Raw genomic sequence first — 19,986 nt, forward strand, 5'->3', positions numbered from 1 at the left:
CTAAAAGAAGGGAGAAAAATGAACAGGAAATAAACCACATAAAAAGGTTAAAGAAATGTTCAGGGTTAAATTTAGGCTTAACTCAGTTTACATTACAAATGTGAATTCTCTTATTTCATGGAATAATCAAATTTTAAGAAAAACATTTCCAATCCAAATCCTGTTCACTTAAGGGAGAATAGGATTGGGCCCAAAAGATCAACGTCTTGAGATGAATATTGCAATATTATTATTGGCTGGAAAAGGGCCTACAGACACTGTGATCTAGACATCTTTGTTCATGTTCGTTATGGTCTGGTTCCTTTAGACTTTTTAATCTTTTTCTGAAATTCAGATATTTTTATTCTTATAAAATTACTAGATTACAGTTGAGGCCAAATAAACAATCATTTAATTGGAGAACTGAAATGGACATTGGGTTCATTTGCTGTAGTTTGCAATTAATGGTCCTGTATTCATGAATGGGCCAGATTCTAATCTACACTCTTTACATACACTTTATGGCTAGATACTATAAACCATATAGTATAAAGCACCCTTGATGTAAATGAGAGATAGGTCCATTGCCTTTTAAGCTTGAAAGCTTCCCGAGTCATGCATACAACTTCTGGGAAAGGAAAATTGGAGGGAAAGGTACCTATACAAGAGGATTCTATTGCACTTCTGTAGCTGAAGTTCAAATTTCTGTTGCAATGCTGGGTTTTTAAACATGTTCCCTTTATGAGATGTGTAACTTCATCACTGAAGTTACAATAGTTGAGGGACAGTATGTGAGAGCAGTGAAATTCAGATGATAAAACATTGAGCCAGATCCCAGCTGATTGAATGGAACTGTGCCAGTTTATATCAGCTGAGGTTCTAGCCCATTATGTTTAGTTGCAAACCTGTGATATTTTGGGAGTGAAGTAACACTACTTCTGAAGTAAATTTTCAAAATGGAATGCAGAGATTTAATTGTATATCTCCCACTGACCTCAATGAGAGCCGTGTGGCTAGAGGACTTTGAAATTTTCCAACATTTTAAACTGGCAAATTCACTGAAGTATCTTTTCAATATGATATTCAAAATCCATTGTTTAGGTTTACACTGTAAATTATATCTTGAAACTTGTGATGTAGTCATGTTTTGCTTTCTCTCTTTGAGTTATTAACATATGGTCATTTCCAAGTTTTCCAACATAAAATAAGTTGCTTTTTATGCTTATTATTCCAGTTTTTGCATTTTCCGCTCCTTTGTGTTTGCTTTCCATGTAGATTTTGTCTGCCATGTAAAACAAAGAGATTATTCCATTTAAATCTTTGGAAAGTTCTGTTCTTTGGCACAGAGTCATGTTGCCTGATACCTCTTTTAAGTTTTAGATTTCTGGAAGGGAAATCCTTCCTATGAGGAGACTTAAATTTCCATCAGTCATGGGGAAATCTGTTCCCTTTGGGAGACTAGAGGGTGGGCTTGGAAGAGAAGACTCAACAGAAATGAAATTCCAGATTGCTTCATTTTGAAGTCGAGAACTTTTTCTTTTGAGTGGTTATATTTTCCAGTTTCCACTTCATTATTCAAATTTAGTACATTGAGTATAATAACCAGGAGCTATAAATATCTGCAGCACTGCAGACAGGAGAAAAGTAAGGTATCTGTCACTGGGTCAATATCTACAGCATTAAACATGGTACAGTGCTGCTACAAAAACATAAAATCCAAGCAACGCAGAACTGTAGCAGGACTGACTTTTCCTCTTCGTTGTCCCTATATTTCTTCACTGTAGTTTGCATTGTTATTGTAGAAGATGATGTGGTCACTTCTTGTCTTTGTGGGGTCTGTAGGTGAATACTTCCTAATGTGGCCACTACAGGTCACCGATAGACCCCAGGGTCAAAGGCTTCCTGGACATACACAGTTTGATTCAGCCCTGGGATGTCCCAGTTTCCAACTGAGTGTAATGGTAGGGCAAAGTGCTATCCACCCCCTACTCCTGCAGATGGTCTGGAACAGCTAGTATTGCCTCATAATGGCCTGTTTCCTATTCGCGAAGTGCATGCTAACACCCTAGCCACCACAGGCAGAAGTCACTGCAAAATATCAAGCAGAGTAGAGTTACCTTATATGCCCCCTCTATGTAGTTAACTTCGATTTCCTTTGGAAAATAGAGGCCTTGTTTAGCATATATGAGAAGATATTTTCCCTTTGATCTGACACAAGTCTTCACATGACAGCACTAGTGCTCACATACACGGTATAAATGCTCATTAGGCATAAGTCAATTACTTTCAGTAGCATGGTATCCTAACACTGAACCTTCAGGCAGATGAGTGTTCAAATAATGAACCAGCTCTCTTTGCTGTCAGTAGAACTGGCAAAAACTTCTGTCAGTTCTTAAATTACATTTCAACAGATGTTTTTAAATTTCTATATTTTCTTACTTAAACGTGGCTCACAAAAAGAAAGTTAGCAAATGGTGAACGGGTTATTGTTTTTAACCAAGAAATACATAGCTGCAACACAAGGAGCTGTCATAGGCAAGCCAAGGTCTTTCCAACAAAAATAATTTCCTTCCCAGAACCACATCATTACTGATGCCATTCTGAATGATGTGGAAAGAAAACACAACACATTGGGGACTGAATTAAAGGCACACCTATATTGAACTGCAGGGTTACCTGGCAGCCAGTAGGCCCCTGGCAGTAAGTTATCATCCAGTGTGAGGGCACCCACAATGTGTCCTCTGCTCCAGGGAGAAACAGCTTTCCCAGATCATAGCAGTAGTGGGGATGAACATGTTGTCTGATGGGGAGGAAGGGGCAGTGCCTGAGCTCTGTGTGTGATGGGGAAGGGATTACTGTGTCCTCTCTCAGACATTCCCTATTTGGCACATCTGTTTCTGAACCTGAGCAAATAGCCATAGTCCTGGCCGTCTTTCCCAGAATATCGTCTCTTACTGCAAGGAATTCCTACCTGTCAAGCTGCAGCGTTAACAACTGTCCCAGCCTTCATAGCCTAAGTGCACCAGGGAAGGGAACTTGTCCTGAATAGGGCAACTGCCTGAATGTCATTTTTTGCTAATGCTGCCTTCAGCCCATATGTACCCACTGTAAGCTCTCAGTCTTTTTGTTTCCTGACGGATGCTCCAGTGGAAGGTGAAAATTAGTTTGCCCACTGTGTAGTGAGGGGGAAGTTCTCCCCAGCTCTATCTGATGATGATCATCTTCACTCTTAGCATGTGAGTGGGGATAAGACTGAATGATTCCAACAGTGTGAAAGCAATTGTCATACAAAACCCAACATAAGCAAATGTGTATGTTTACACAGAAGAAAAGATCCCTCCTTGGGCAAACTCAAGGAGGGTGAGTGGGGAGCACTTCAGCTGATAAGCAAAGAAACAAGTTTGACCTTTTATTCCACTGGCAGCCTCTTTTTAGCCCTTGCTGACATGAGGAGCCATGTGAATCCATGTAACAAGGACCTCTTGCTACTCCCTCAATGCTAACTCCTCCCCGCTACAAACTCACATCCATCTCTCCAGTCACCAGGGTCAGCCTCCCAAACACTCCCCATTCATACCTGGACACGTCATTTCAGAAAGTACACAGCCAAGCAGAAGACTCAGAGGAGAGCAACAGCAATGATAAAAGGTTTGTAATAAAACTGGTTATATGAAGTCTGGAGAAAAGGTAGCTAAGATGAGACCGTTGTCCCACAGATCTATACACAAAGGAAAATTGTAAAATGATACGGCTCAATTATTGTTGCTAGTCAATGAGACCAAAACAAAGTTACTGGCTTAAGCTATGGAAAAGGAAATCTAGGTGAAAGTATACCAGAACAGTTCAGTGATAGAACAAGTTCAGAATGAGTTATCGCTGGCGATGGTGAAGAGTAGGCTAGATGATCCTCACCAAGGAATGATTTAGGGTCCCTGCCACAATGCCCAGTAAAAAGTCTCTTCCAACCCAAAGGATCTGACCAATAAAAGAAGAAGGTTTTCTTCTGAAAACAAAACTTGATATTACATTAACCAGCTAAAGTGTTAATGAAATGCGCTAGAAATAAAAAATAACACAAGAAACAAATGCGTGGACATGCCAGGATCAGTTGCCTTGGAGAAAAAAGTACTGGCATTGGAGCAAGGTGTCTATCTTGCCCATGCATAAGCAAAGAAAGCAATGGTGAGAGGTATCTGAATCTTGCTGTACACATAAAATCCCTTACGAAAGATTTGACTCTGTGTGTGTTAGACAGACGTACTAAAATACTGAACTGGTGATACTTTGCTTTCATTCGAAGCAGTGAAAGAACCATATGGTATTTTATGAACTGCCAGATATCATGGAAGAGAATGGCACCTTACCCGCACTGTGCTGAGTGTCAGGTTTTTCTGATGCTTACCACCGTTACCAAAAGTACTGATGCAAAAGGATTAAGTGAGGAACATGCACTTTTCAGGACATCTCCTGCACACAAATCCCACTCCAACCTTAAAATACTCCAATCCTGAAATACCACAACCTATATAGTGTCGCAAAAAAATGCTGGTGGATTTAAAATAATATTAAAAAGCCCTAGTGAGGATGCAGGCCTTAACATTTACATGATAGAATAATTTTACAGCTACAGTTCTGCTCTGTTTGCAGATTAATTTATGTAATAGATTTTTAGTCCCTGCAAAAATGTCCAGATATCCAGAATAGATTCTGAGCTGACCACTGTAAAATGCTCATTGAAAATAACTAGACAGTTTCTTTTGCTAAGTTAGCATGACACCAACCTTTGGACTTTCTTTCAGTTCTCATTCCTTTTTAGCTTATTTGTGGAAACTTATAATTAGATTTTCCTTCTCCTTTTGTTCCCTCCTAACTGATAAAGTACCATAAATCCTGGACATCGTTCCTGAGTGCAGTCATTTATGAATTTTGCTATTTTTTGCACATTGCACCATATGTAAGACAAACTAACATAGAGGCACAGTTTCTTATTCCTGGCATGCAGGAGAGTCACTGAGAGATATCATATGGTCTCCTGGCAAAAGTACAAAGTGGCTCTTGTTGTTTGATCTACTGTCTTAAACTTAAATGCAAAATCTGATAATTGGGTCAGGCAGGAGAAGAACCTTACTAATAAAGCTCTTTTCATTTCCCTTTCCTCTGTTTCCTCTTTTCATCTTTTCTTTCTCTCTTTCTGGGTTGGTCCTGATGAGCAGGAATCAGCTGTTCGCCAAAGGTTTAGAAGTGGAGCCTGGCTTATGGCTTTCAGCTCCTCCTAGAAATCCCTCTCTGGCTCTCCTCCTTTAGCATAAACCGTTTTCTTTGACTTCCCTGCCAGTACATTAACATACCATGTTGGGCTTGCTTTAGATATTCTCTGGTAATTGTCTCGGGCTTTATAAAACCAGACTCCTGAATATGTCTTGAATGTTTGGAAAATTGCTGCCTCTTTAGGCTTGGCTTTCCTGGGGGGGGGGGGACTTTTTTCATCTTACAATCTCTATTTTAGGCCATTAAACAAAGACAGAGGGGTGTACTTCAAAGAACCCAAAAGATAAATGAAAACTGAACTGCCTTTTCAAGCAAAATATACTCTTTAACATAAGAAGCCTGAGTCCTAGTTCACTCAGCTGAGTGGTTTTTAAACAGTCATAGAAAACTTTTGTTCTCTCTGAGGATTAACACGGCAAGAACATTTCATGGTCAGGTTCACGGCCCAAATCGGATGATTCATGGTCGCCCACATTATTGGCTTCGTCGTCATTTTTTTGCCCAAATTTAATCCAAAATGTGAAACCCCAATCCTGACAAATACAATAAACTACTTACAAAAGGAACTGAGACTCTAAAATGGTCAACAATTCTATGCTCTCTGCCTCTCATTTAGTATTACAAAGCTTTAAAATTGTTAACTGCCTGATTGGAGCTTTCCGTGCTGGGTGGTCAGTAGAATAGATAAATCAGTTCTGATGTGATCGCATTAGCAGGGCTTTTCAGTTGTATGAAAAAAGTTCACAGAAACAGGATTGCTGGCCAGAAGTGACTGAATAATAGTGGTTTAATTGATCATTAAGCCCCCACTGTGATGTACTTAACACACAGGAAGCCCAGCAGGATCCCAGAACTATGAGAGCAATCAGTTTTATTGCATTATTATTACTATAATATTGACTGTCATTTAACAGTCATGGACCTGTGACTTTGCTCCATAGCTCACCTCTGGGAGGCTTGGGAACTTTTTTAAATGTAGAAATATGTTCTCTGTTTGCGAAGAGCCAAAGTAGATTTTTTTCTCCCCTTAATGTCAACTGCGAACATAACAATTGCTCTTGTCTGATCACAGAAGATGCCTTTAACACAGTTGTTCTGCAGCTAGCCAGTTACTGAGCAGGGTTGTGTGTGGCTACAGATGCTCTCTAAACTGCATCCTTGCTGACATATTTATGAGAATGATTGAATGACTGCAGTGCTTACAAACTGAAATGACCTGCTGATTAAGAGTTCATAAATAATTACATCACTCAAAACAGAACCTCCAGTGAAAAAATTGCTTTAGAAAACATATGTTTAGTATGTTAGTTTACAGTATGGATTGGAATAAGTTACTTAGCAAAGATAAGTTACATTACATTTTTACTGTGCTTTCCAGATTCAGCCTTATATACTACATTGTGAAGTATAAAGAAGGAACTTTCATAAATGTGCATTTTCATACAATAAAATATTAGAGGTCCTTATTCTTATTGCCAGCACATGCGTAAAAACATAAGAATGGCCATACTGGGTCAGACCAAAGGTCCATCCAGCCCAGTATCCTGTCTACCAACAGTGGCCAGTGCCAGGTGCCCCAGAGGGAGTTAACCTTACAGGTAATGATCAAGTGATCTCTCTCCTGCCATCCATCTCCACCCTTTGACAAACAGAGGCTAGGGACACTATTCCTTACCCATCCTGGCTAATAGCCATTAATGGACTTAACCTCCATGAATTTATCCAGTTCTCTTTTAAACCCTGTTATAGTCCTAGCCTTCACAACCTCCCCAGGCAAGGAGTTCCACCGGTTGACTGTGCACTGAGTGAAGAAGAACTTCCTTTTATTTGTTTTAAACCTGCTGCCCATTCATTTCATTTGGTGGCCCCTAGTTCTTACATTATGGGAACAAGTAAATAACTTTTCCTTATTCACTTTCTCCACACCACTCATGATTTTATATACCTCTAGCATATCCTCCCTTAGTCTCTGCTTTTCCAAGCTGAAAAGTCCTAGCCTCTTTAATCTTTCCTCATATGGGACTCGTTCCAAACCCCTAATCATTTTATTTGCCCCTTTCTGAACCTTTTCTAACACCAGTATATCTTTTTTGAGATTAGGGGACCACATCTGTACGCAGTATTCAAGATGTGGGCGTACCATGGATATATATAAGGGTAATAAGATATTCTCCGTCTTATTCTCTATCCCTTTTTTAATGATTCCTAACATCCTGTTTGCTTTTTTGACTGCCGCTGCACACTGTGTGGATGTCTTCAGAGAACTGTCCATGATGACTCCAAGATCTTTCTCCTGATTAGTTGTAGCTAAATTAGCCCCCATCATAGTGTATATATAGTTGGGGTTATTTTTTCCAGTGTGCATTACTTTACATTTATCCACATTAATTTTCATTTGCCATTTTGTTGCCCAATCACTTAGTTTTGTGAGATCTTTTCAAAGTTCTTCACTGTCTGCTTTGGTCTTGACTATCTTGAGCAGAAAACACAAGTGTAAAATAAAATAAAAGATCAATCATGCAAATCCTCATTCTTTCGCATTCTCTCCCCAGTAGTTTTATGCACCCACAGCTTCCCTCTCTTTTAAACTTAAAATGATTTTTGTTAAGGATCTGCCTGTTGCACTGAGGGTTCTTCCTCTGATTTGAGGCCTGAGCTGATGTCCATTGAAGTCAAAGGAATGACCGCCATTTTCTGCAAGGGCTTTGGATCAGGACCCTAGAGATCTGGACCCTAACACAATTAAGAAAGTGAGCTGGGGTTCATAAAAGGATAAATATCTTCCTACGGTTGGTTTCAGAGTAGCAGCCGTATTAGTCTGTATCCGCAAAAAGAAAAGGAGCACTTGTGGCACCTTAGCGACTAACAAATTTATTTGAGCATAAGCTTTCGTGAGCTACAGCTCAGATGCATCCAATGCATTCAGTGGAAAATACAGTGGGGAGATTTATATACATAGAGAACATGGAACAATGGGTGTTACCATACACAGTGTAACGAGAGTGATCAGGTAAGGTGAGCTATTACCAGCAGGAGAGCCAGGGGGGTGGGGGGGGCTTTCTACAAGCCATTACCCTCTGATCCACTGAGGGTTACCAAAAGAAACTACAGCATTTGCTCAAGAAACTCCCTGAAAAAGCACAAGAACAAATCCGCACAGACACACCCCTGGAACCCCGACCAGGGGTATTCTATCTGCTACCCAAGATCCATAAACCTGGAAATCCTGGGCGCCCCATCATCTCATGCATTGGCACCCTGACAGCAGGATTGTCTGGCTATGTAGACTCCCTCCTCAGGCCCTACGCTACCAGCACTCCCAGTTATCTTCGAGACACCGCTAACTTCCTGGGGAAACTACAACCCATTGGCGATCTTTCTGAAAACACCATCCTGGCCACTATGGATGTAGAAGCCCTCTACACCAACATTCCACACAAAGATGGATTACAAGCCGTCAGGAACAGTATCCCCGATAATGTCACGGCAAACCTGGTGGCTGAACTTTGTGACTTTGTCCTCACCCATAATTATTTCTCATTTGGGGACAATGTATACCTTCAAACCAGCGGCACTGCTATGGGTACCCACATGGCCCCACAGTATGCCAACATTTTTATGACTGACTTAGAACAACACTTCCTCAGCTCTCGTCCCCTAATGCCCCTACTCTACTTGCGCTACATTGATGACATCTTCATCATTGCTTTTTTCTTGGTGTTCATTAGAATGAAAAATTCTTTGATAATTAATTAAAAGGGAAATACTGCAGCTTAAACAACCCCTAATCACTGGAACGAACCAGTGCCCTTGTGGCAACAGAGAGCAAAAGAGAGAGAGAGAGAGAGAGAATAAACATTCTTAGCAGCATGTCATCTGCCAGTAATCAACAACTTCATGTCTTTAATTATAGCTCTTATTCTTATTCTAACATCACTGCTGCAGTGTTCAAGCCTGCTTAAAACTTCCTTTGTGGGATTCCATTTTGCTGACGTTCTGAAATCTGCTCAAACTTTTCACTTCTGCATGTTTACTAGTTGACGTTAAAAAAAAAAAAAGAGTTTTACTTGAAAGGGCAGAAGAAATGACCATGTTATTTTAGTTTTAAAAAATAAATGTGAATGGAACTGCTCTTGACAGTTAACAAATATGAAATACACTTGACTTCTCGGCTATTAAAGAAAAGCAGCAAAGTGTTCCCAGCAGTTGCTTAATGCAATTACTTGATTAGCGAAAGGCATTTCATTTCTTAACCGCTACAAGAATAAGCCATATAGCTGTCAATAATTTTGCACAAGGCCTCAGGTCTGGTGGTCAGCATCTGACCACATCTTTACATGGTCATTAACGCATTTCCATCAATGCTTAAAAATGCACCCAGCAAAGCCTTAAGAATCTTAAGGGATTTCACTGGTATGCGAATGACCTTTTCCTTCATCAATTTCCAGAATGTTTTTTCATTACTGAATATGCAGCACATCATAATGTTTTACATCAAGCCTCCATTTAAGTCATATTGTGTTATATTGAGACTTCCTATACTCCTGACTGCTTTTTTAATCCACAGTTTTAGGTACAAATGAGATGCTTTCCTGTTGGCCACGCAAATTAAGACCCTGTCAAGTGGATGAAGGCCTCAATATGCTGTGTGCAGAATTTATTCTTTAAAGTATGAACTTGTGATTTGTCTTCCGTGTGGCTAGCATCCTAACAATGAAGTAGGGGGGAAGCGACTGATTAGTTTTATGGCATTGTACTGAGCTGCTAAAGCAAATCATACAGCGAGCACAGGTTAATTTCCAAAAACTTGTTTAATTGACATTAGGGCTGAAATTCACTCCACCCACAGCAAGTTAGGTCCATGTCACTGCAGTATATTGGATTTGTGGACACAGAGTGGGTGACATGCACCCCTAATCTGCAGTCAGGCCACAGAGCTACAACCTAAGCCTTCTGGATACTATGGGCTGAAAAAGCATCTCTAGCCCCTCTGCTCCACTTGCACAAGCTGCTAGGGCTGCTGCATCAGAGTGAATATGGATTCCTTGGCCTTTTCCTAGCTCTGTTTATACTGGCCCAGGATATTATTATTGTTTGTTTGTTATTTGTGTAATAATACAAGTCATGGACTGGGATTCCATTGTGCTAGATGCTGTACAAAGACTGGGGGGGAAAGACAGTCCTTGTCCCAAAGAGTTTACAGTCTAAGTACAGAGCCATATCTGGGATGCAGGGCTTGTGGAGCACCTTGCATGGCTGCTCTCCTGGCAGATCCCCTGGTGCTAGGCCACCAGAATGTTCAGATGGTGTAAAGGTCCAGGCATGACAGAATAAGTTTAGTAAGGAAATCCAGAGCGTAGGCTACTGCTCCATTCCTAGCTGGGGTATTAACATAATAACTCTTTCCATTACAATGCCTTTCATCCAAGGAACTCAAAGCATTTCACTGACATTTATTGAGCTTCACAATGCCCCGTGGTACAGGAGATTTTATCCCTGTTTCACAGATGGGTAAACTGAAGCAGGGGAAATTTAAATAATTTGCCAAAGATCCCATGATGGGTCAGTGACCAGGCTGAAAATACACCTAGAGTTACCTGATTTACAGTGCTTTGCTTTAATTGTTAGATAAGCTTCCTAAGCTCAACACACATACAATGCACAAGATCACCCAATTCTAGCTGGGATTGAGTTAGTGTCAAAGTAAAAATAGCCCATTAAAACAGCCTAGACAACTTAATTGTTAAAAGTCCTATCTCGGGGGGAGGGGGAAGGGAGGGCAGATAATTAAATATCACCAAGTTTCACCTTTTCAGGTGTATTTGATGCCAACTCTTGAAAATTAGGGTTTATCATTAGAAAAAGCAAGTGACTTTTAACTGAAGTATATTATTTACAACAAAATTGTACTTCAGTACTATTTCAATGTGGAAGAACTTGGTGCTTTCTCCAGTGGCAACAGTAATTTTCTCATACAATAGTGTTTATATGTTCATTTTATTATTTACCAATAGCGATACCTTACAAATATAGTATCCCCCATCACAAAGCAATTTACAGACTCACTCTCATATATGAACTCTATAGCACTTTAAATGTTCAATGCATATTAAATAGGAATATATGGTACGGTATAGATCAGGGATCAGCAACCTTTGGCATGCGGCCCATCAGGGAAAGCTGCTGGCAGGCCGGGACGGTTTGTTTACCTGTCGCGTCCACAGGTTCAGCCAATCGCAGCTCCCACTAGCCACGATTTGCTGCTCCAACCCAATGGGGGCTGCGGGAAGCAGTGCGGGCTGAGGGATGTGCTGGCCGCTACTTCCTGCAGCCCCCATTGGCCTGGAACGGTAAACTGTGGCCAGTGGGAGCCACGATCATCCGAACCTGTAGACACTGCAGGTAAACAAACCATCCTGGCCCGCCAGCGGATTTCCCTGATGGGCCACGTGCCAAAGGTTACCAATCCCTGGTATAGATATTATACATATACAAGTGCTGACAGCCTGTGAGGATAATAGCAATAAAATATTGCCTGAAGGGGAAAAAGAGATCCCTGAGATTGTAGAATGGTATGTTACCCAAAGCCAAAGAGGTGCTCATATAGTACACAGTGATAGGCACAATGAAAAGCCTCGACACGTTAGATAGATCCGAGAACAATATTATTATTATTGTCTTTATCTTACAGTAGTACCTAGAGGTCCTGACTAAGATCAAGACGCTCTTGTACTAAGTGTTTTATAAACACAAAGTAGATGATAGGCCCTGTCTTGAAGAGCTTACAACCCAAGGTCATGATACTGCAAATACCTACACATATGAAACCAGTGGGGCTACTTTCACCTGCTTAAGTTACGCTTATGTGTAAGTCTTTGCAGGATTGGGGCCTAAATATTTCATAATCACGTGAGCTCTTTTTACCCATCAGAATTTGAGTATTGTTTACATCTTGGAGACAGCAGTAAGTATGGGCTCTATTGAGAGTTGAATATTTTCACTTACAATTCATTGATCTCGTTATATGCAATATATAAATACATTCTTTATGTGTCATAGTGGGGAGACTGCTAGAGCTGTCTTACACCTCATAAAAATTGTAAAGAAATTAATTCATAATATTGTGTTGTGTGTAGGCCTGAACCTGCGTGGTGCTATGCACCTGCTACTCTCACTGAAGGCAATCGGAACTGAAGTCGTTCACAACTAGAGCTAGGCGAAAATGTTTGGCAAAAAATTGTTTTTTGCTGAAAAATGCAGATTCGGGTTGACCAAAACATTTCGTGAACTCATGTCAAATATACTAGATTGTTTCAGTCAGAGTAAAACCCAAGCAAAACAAGACAAAAATCAACATCTTTTTTAAATGAAACATTTTGATTTTCGATTCAAAACAATTTTTTTGTTTTGAAATTTACTTTCAATTTTATTTTTAAAAAAAATTTAAAAGTTTCATTTGGGGTTGACCAAAACATTTGGCTTAATTCAAAACCAAAAGTCAATCTTTTAGTTCACCAATTTTTGTTTGTTTTTATTTTATTTTTCAGAATGGCCAGCAAAGCAAACAATCAGCATAGCTCTGTTCACACCCTTGCTTGCTTAGCCAAAAACTGATGAAATCTCCAGTATGTATATTGCCGTGCAGTGCCTTGTACATTAAAATACATCTTTGAGAACTGAAATTGTACAGACCCACCTATTTGTTTATAATACCATTTTGTGAGTGATCTCCACTTTAAGAGTAAAGAAGGCTACTTTTAAGATAAGGTTTTTGATGTGGACACAGCAGCAAAAGGAGGACAGACATATGTACAGAATTAAATAGCAGGCTGCAATTTTTTATAAACTTTTAGCACAAAGCAAGGGCTGATCACCCATACCATCCAATACCAGGCATTTAATTGGCTCCACTGTGGGGGTCATAGGGTTCCTTACCATATAACCGATAGTATGGGGTAGAGTCTCCTCAACCGACCCCCTAGGACTCAGCTCTCTCTGAGTCCAAGCAGCCTTCTCCCCTGCTAGGGGGACAGAGGGTGCAGAAGGGTGGGGACCTTGGCCTGCAAGGGCCACAAGGTATCACCCTATCACATGAGTCCTAGGCCCATCACCAAAATCCCAGGTCTTTTACCTCTAGGAACCTTTCATTTTATTCTCTTAACCACCACAGGGAGTGCTGGTGACTAGCTTGTTTGCTCCCCCAACCCCGCCACACTTTCGGGTATCACAATTCCCATCCAGTTCATTCCCTCACATTCTGTAGCCGTGTCTGACAAACGTACGCCATCGTCCCTGAAAACTGCTGGCCAATTGTAACGGATGCCTCTCTGCTGTATTGCTGAACCCCCTGTGTCCAGGAATACGTTGGTCACCTCTCTATTCACTTTCTCTCTAGCCTTGTCTGCACAGGCTGGGTCTGCAGCTCCCTGCCAGACCCGCCTTGTGAGCATTTCCAATCATCCTAGCCTCACCTCTGGCCATAATTGCCTAACTAAGCTAACATCCCTCTGGATGCTGTCCCTTCAGTTAACTCCTGTACAGCCCCCGAAATCGTTCTCCCCAAGGTGAATAACCAGGACGTGAGGTGGGTGTGAATTGCTTGTCCATGAGTACAGAAGTGGCATGAGCTGATCTGAATGCGTGCCTCTGCTGCCGAACCATTGGCCACAAACTGCTTCGGCCCTGAAGCCCAGCTGAGACCCAGCTGCTGTCCTGGCTGCCCTTTGGTGGGCCCAATGCACTGTAGCAGTGTTTCTCAATGACTGGTCTGTGAACCAGCACCTGTCCCTGAGATTTCCCTGACACAGTTTAGGAAGGCAGCAAACCAGTGCCTGGTATCAGAAAGGTCGAGAATCACTGCACTATAGAGTGCCCACAAATCCAGATGTTCCATCCGCTCTGCGTAGCTCCTGAACCAGACAAGCACATTAGGTTAGTTACGTTTTGCTGCTCCCTGCCCTCTTTTCCTTGGTGTGGATGTAAGTTTTACTAATTCTGTCAGGGTTTCCAGTGTTATGGGTAACCTCTCATCCCTCCAGTGCCCGCCTCTCCTAGCCCACCTTTGTAAGAGTTTCCACACTATAAAATACCTACTTATGTCTGGGAAGCCCACCAACTCACTGGAATAGAGACAAAAGAGGCTCGACATGGCCCCTGCGCTGGGCTAAATTCTGGGAGGTGGGGAATGCTGACCAATCAGCTTCCTTCTACCCCAGCTGGCCAATGGGTGCCAGAGACTCCCATGAGAGGAGCTACCTATTGTCTCTTGGCAAGTGCCTCCCACTCTTGCTACTGGGAGTGTCCCTCTTTCATTGCTGGCCCCATGAATTTCCCCTCATGTTGATGTGGGTGGGTGGCGTTTCTCAGTGAAACCAAAGTCCACAATGTATTTTAACTTTTAATGTGAAATGGGAAATTTTCAGGGTTAAGGATATTTAATGCATTTTGGAGAAATGTGAAGTCATCAGTTCACAAATGATTATTAATGCTTTTGCTAGTATGTGGTATAAGGTTGTTAAAGGATGCGGCTGTAGGTAGGAATCTAATACATATCAGCAAAGAATTTATAAATGGAACCATAGCTGGATTCCCTGTTCTGCGGCTCATCCTCCTGCCTCTTACTCATCTGTATCATTAGAGAGTGCACACGTGGCGCCTGATTTCCATCTAACTCAGCCCAGTGTAGCTCCAGAGCAACTCCATTTAGCTCAGTGGAGTTACACCAGTCTAAAACTCGTGCCAGAGAAAGCAGAATCAGGGCTATAGGTCAATGTTATGCATTTGTGACACATCCATTGTTTTCTACATTTTTTTTTTAAATCCAGTTGAGTGTAATGTATCAGATTGTGAGCCCTGACAATGAACATCCTTTGTTCAAAAACAGGTACCACACAGGCTGTGACAGCATAAAGCCTCCTCGCCTCGCGCATGCTAACAATGTGTCTCAACTTTGTTCTGGAGGTAGCACGTCTAAGAGTGAGAGCCTGTAGTTCAGTGTCTGCCCTTTCAGTCCTCAGCTTCTCAGTTAAGGGTGATCAAAAGGGCACCAATTAGCATGGGTGGGTTTGTGCTATAGTTAAATGTGGAATAATGTGAGCAAAGTCCAATGTGCAAAAGCACCAAGCCAAACCTGAACAAATTAATTCCTAGTTGGCCTCAAGAATGCACCATCCTTAATCTACCCCACACTGCAGTTTTCTAGCCTCGCATTAAAATGAATTTGAATATGTGCATTGTCATATCTGGGAAAAATATAATTCACAGGTGCCTGTCCCAGATGTTTTGGTTTGTTCATTCTCCTGCTTAGTTTATCAGGAGCAGAGTTCTTTCTCCTTTTGGATCTACGGTGCAGACAGAGAGGAGAAATGTGTCCTATGTTTGCAGTTTATTTTTCAAAGGCCCAATCTTTCCACATGTAATATTATAATGGTTTGTGACTTCGGGATTTTTAAGAGCAGGTTGGACAAACACCTGTCAGGGGTGGTCTAGAAAATACTTAGTCCTGCCGTGAGTGCAGGGGACTGGACTAGATGACCTCTCAAGGTCCCTTCCAGTTCTAGGATTCTATGACTTGTAGGTGAGACAAACTGTGTGATACTTGTAGTAAGGAGAGGAGTTAATGCAACGTTCTTTCCTCTAGAAAGTTGATGTTTGCAATTGTGGCTCTGGCTATGAAAGGGCATTGCACTCACTTGAGTTGCCTATCAAGAGCTGTGAACTGCCCTTGTATGTAATGCCCCAGACTCTGATATTGGATTGGTAGTGCAGTAAGTGTCTATGGAGAGTTTCTGTCTTATCTTTTTTTTCTGTCTATTGCAGGCTGAGCCTGTAAGCACTTTACTCCCGTGAGTAATTCCACTGAGTTTGCTCCCATTCATAGTTTATAGGGCCCTTATACTGCATTCATCACTGTGGTATATGAGGGCATGTCTACAGTGCCCCTCAGTTTGGACTATGGGGATGTGAACATCAGTGCACACCAAAATGCTGTACTGTAACTCCCCTAGATGGACGCTGCGGGTTTGAACTAAAACGTTCCTAGTTCACATTTATATAATCCTGTTTGAAGAGGACAATATTAGTGCAAATAGGAACCTTTAAATTTGCACCCGCAGCTTCCACACGGGGGAGTTACAGCGTAGCACTTTGGTGTGTGTTGCTAATCACACCCCATAATCTGAACCATGAGGCAGGTAGACATGCCCTGAGTGTCTTCGTGAAGCCAGGAGGGAGTTTGGATTTGTGCAGTGGATTTTGTTGTTTTCTCATTTCAGTTTAGTAGGGTTTAACTTCTAGCTCTTGATAAATATATTTTTCTTTTTCCAAATGCTGCCAATACTGTGAACTTCTCATATATAAAATTACAAAGCAAACAAAAATGCTGCAAAGGCTCATATTTAAAGTGAAATACATCTGCTGTGACCTAAGAGACTGAATTATATTTTGCTGTCTCTTGTATGTTTGCTGTGTCATTTCCATTGCTAACACAAACTGCCAGTAAGTAAGTTATATTTACTGTCTAATGTATTCATTTGCCTTGTTATTATATGTTGCAGTCATGCTGGGGCCTATAATACAGCAAATATGCATGAACAAAATTCAAATGTAGAGCTAGCTGAAAAATGGAAACATATTTTGCTAATTGTTTTAAAAATCCATGTCCCTTTTTTGTCAAAAATATTGAATTTTTTTATCAGCTTCCATAAAAATGTTCTCCAAAAAATTGTCCCTTTTTTCTTGAACTTTTTCAAAATTTGAAATATTTCCACCCGTGTTGTTCAATTACATTACATCTTCTGTGTGCATCTGCTGTCCATCAGGGAAGACTTACTTCCAGTCAGGAATTATAGCAGTTTGCTAACCCAAAAGAGGTGCCATGAAGCAGTTTTTGGAGTTCTCTCATAACAGCCCCTTTCTCATTCTAGCCCATCTCCTTTTCCTGGTCAGGTAAGTGAGCAAAAAATATTCACTGTTTCTGTAGTGCAACATCAGTTATCACTAGGGGATGTGCGGGAACCCAGATCATGGAAATGTTACACAAATGGGATCAGGGACCAGGTGAGGAAGGCAGCTATGCATTAGCAACATCTCCCAACACATCATAGACTCTGTCCTCTTTGCAGTTTTAATGTCCAATCAGAGTGATGCATGGCAGAGTAGGAGTTGGGGAATGGTGACTATGGTATATTCTCCTCTCAGAGCAGCATCATTTGCAGTGAGGTAATAATAGCCTCTGCTGAAGAGGGGTGCCATACATAGCAGGCTGGGAGCTGGTCAATGGAAGCAAGGTATGTGCTGCCAGTGCTGGAGATGTGGCTAGAAAGGCACAGAAGCAGAGATCCTAACACACATATAGATGGCCTGAAATCTGCAGGCTACTCCCTCTCTCCCCACTAATCCCACTGATCCTCTGCTTTAATGAAATTAGAGGCCTGTGCGCCCTCTCACATTCACACTGCCACCCAGCCCCACCTCTCAGAAGGGATGGTGCAGCAGACTGGAAGCCATGTACCTTTTCCAGCAGGTCCTTTCATTCTTATGCCTCGTTACCCACAAAGGGGAGGAGATGGGTTTAAATCCTTAGCTTCCATAGTTCCTGAAGTGGTTTTGTTTCACTTGTTCTTTCTGATGTTTAACTGAGCTGAGCCACAGAAGAGAAAAATCAAGTGTCTGAAGCCATTATAAATATACAAATGGAAGAGTAATAGCCTTTTCAGGAGGAAGAAAAATGTCCCCTTTAATAATAATATAATAATAAGTAGGGAAAATGACAGGGAGGGAGGGGGAGAAAGGAGAGAAAACAAACGGGAAACCTCACATGCGGAAATCCAATTGGATGTCAGAGCAAGGGCTTTGATGTTGGTGAAGGAGATTAAATGTCCACATAAAGGATTGGACTCGGGTGGTCTGTACTGTTTCCTCTCACATGCACCGCAGTGTGACAATTGCTTTTCAAACATAAGAAATTTACCACAATTTACCAGAACTTTAAAAAAGACATCAAAGAGCGGAACACTTCTGGGAAAGGTCTAAGCATTGGGCAAGTTTATACGCTGCACAATTATGAGACGTTCTATTAATTGATTTATTTAACTTTTCAGAGTAATCACCATCTTTCTCTACACAGGAAAATATAGTTGTTTTGTGATACAGAAAAATGTCAATGTCCAGACCCTCTAATAGTGACATGTCCTGAAAGGACAGGTCACAAACAATTTATTCCAAAACACACCGTACTGGACAAATGCAACAAACTCTCCAGCATGTACTCCTGAAATGTGATGGGAACTTTTTGGGAAGCAGTTTACCTTTGCCTTTACCTTGTTTACCTTTGCACATCTACTTTCTCAGTTGTGCCCCAGTTCAGCAGTCCATTCCTATTGAAAGCATGTGAGCACATGTCTAACTTTAAGCATGTGCAAAAGTCTCATTGATCTCGATGAAACTTTAGCAAAATTTTAACTTTAACACGCTTAAGTGCTTTGTTGAATTGGGGCCTATATCAGTAACTGCTTCGCTGGAGTTCTGAGCTCAGAACAGTAAACTTGTGAGTTTTGTAAAATAAGAGTTGATTAATTATTCATTTTTGCCAAATGCACAGATACTTAGGAAAGCTGACGTTGCCAAATAAGGCAATAAAAATCTTCAGGCTTAAGGATTAATGCACAGTGCAACATGTACACCAATATGCACAGTGTACAGTGCAGGGTTTGAGTTTTTTTTGTCACTTTTGATGCTGTATCTGCAAACATAGATAGGGTAAAAGAGAAGCTCAAAACACAATTTTCTGTTTTATTATCCTATGTAGGCCTGACCAAAGCCATTTGAAGTCCATAGGAGTCTTCTGATTGAAGTCAATGAGGCGTTCACCAGACTAATAGTGAGAGATAGTGCTCATAAAGCTAAGAACTGTAGACTCCTTTTAACTGCAGTATTATGGGGTGATCCTCTTGCCAATGAAGTTAATGTAGAAACTCTGATTGACTTCACTAGTGTAGGACTAGGCCTTTTGTTGCTACATTCAGGTTATGTCTACACAGGGATTTAAAAAAAATTTAAAAAAAACTTGGCTGGCCTGGGTCAGCTGCAAATTTTTTAGCCTTGCATAGACATAACCTCAGTGCCTGCATACTACTGTGGTGATGGGTTCATTACCAGTGTCTTAGTTTAAATATTTCTATCTGAAATGAGTTATTTCACCCAACTACTATTCATGGTTCTCCATAAAACATTTTCTGATTACACAATTTGCTATTTATTATTGAATTTTCTACATGAGTTATAATCTCATTCATCTTAATATTGGCAAGTATTTGAATAGACCAAGAAACAGGAAGTTTAATCACTAACTAAACGTACCTCCAGTTGGGAAAGAAGTGTAATTAAAAAAAGCAAACCCATGAATCCCTACATTTTAGAGGCCAAGAGAAATCTTATGTATTAAAACAAACTGTAGACTTGAGCCAGCTATTCAGTTCCACCCCCAATTTTATCAAGACAGCCATGTGTGCTAAGTGTGTCATACAGGCCAACAACATTTAAAATGAGCCTTCTAAATTGTGCCTGCAAAACTTGCATCTATACCTATTTGCACTTCTGCTGCTCCAGTTTAGACAGTTCTTGTCTGTCATATAATTTCATAATATAGTCTAATATAAGAGCAATCCTGTTCACTAACCTTTCAGTCACAGTTTTTAGGACAGTTCATTAATTATGAAAATATATAGTCCTAAACAGAAT

The 19,986-nt window shown here is 40.9% G+C and overlaps 1 protein-coding gene across 4 annotated transcripts in view; it reads left to right on the forward strand.

The window, feature by feature from the left end:
* Positions 1-19,986, forward strand: part of RUNX1 (RUNX family transcription factor 1) — a 207,851-nt gene that overhangs the window by 46,497 nt on the left and 141,368 nt on the right. Inside the window, exon 2 of one of the 4 annotated variants that reach the window (XM_037904395.2) lies at positions 17,446-17,534. The exons of the other annotated variants lie outside the window; for them this stretch is intronic. The gene's annotated coding sequence lies outside the window, so the exon portion shown is untranslated. The remainder of the gene's footprint in view (positions 1-17,445; positions 17,535-19,986) is intronic. 4 annotated transcript variants of the gene reach the window in all.

This window comes from Chelonia mydas, chromosome 1 (genome assembly GCF_015237465.2).
Source record: "Chelonia mydas isolate rCheMyd1 chromosome 1, rCheMyd1.pri.v2, whole genome shotgun sequence".
Taxonomy (NCBI): Eukaryota; Metazoa; Chordata; order Testudines; family Cheloniidae; genus Chelonia; species Chelonia mydas.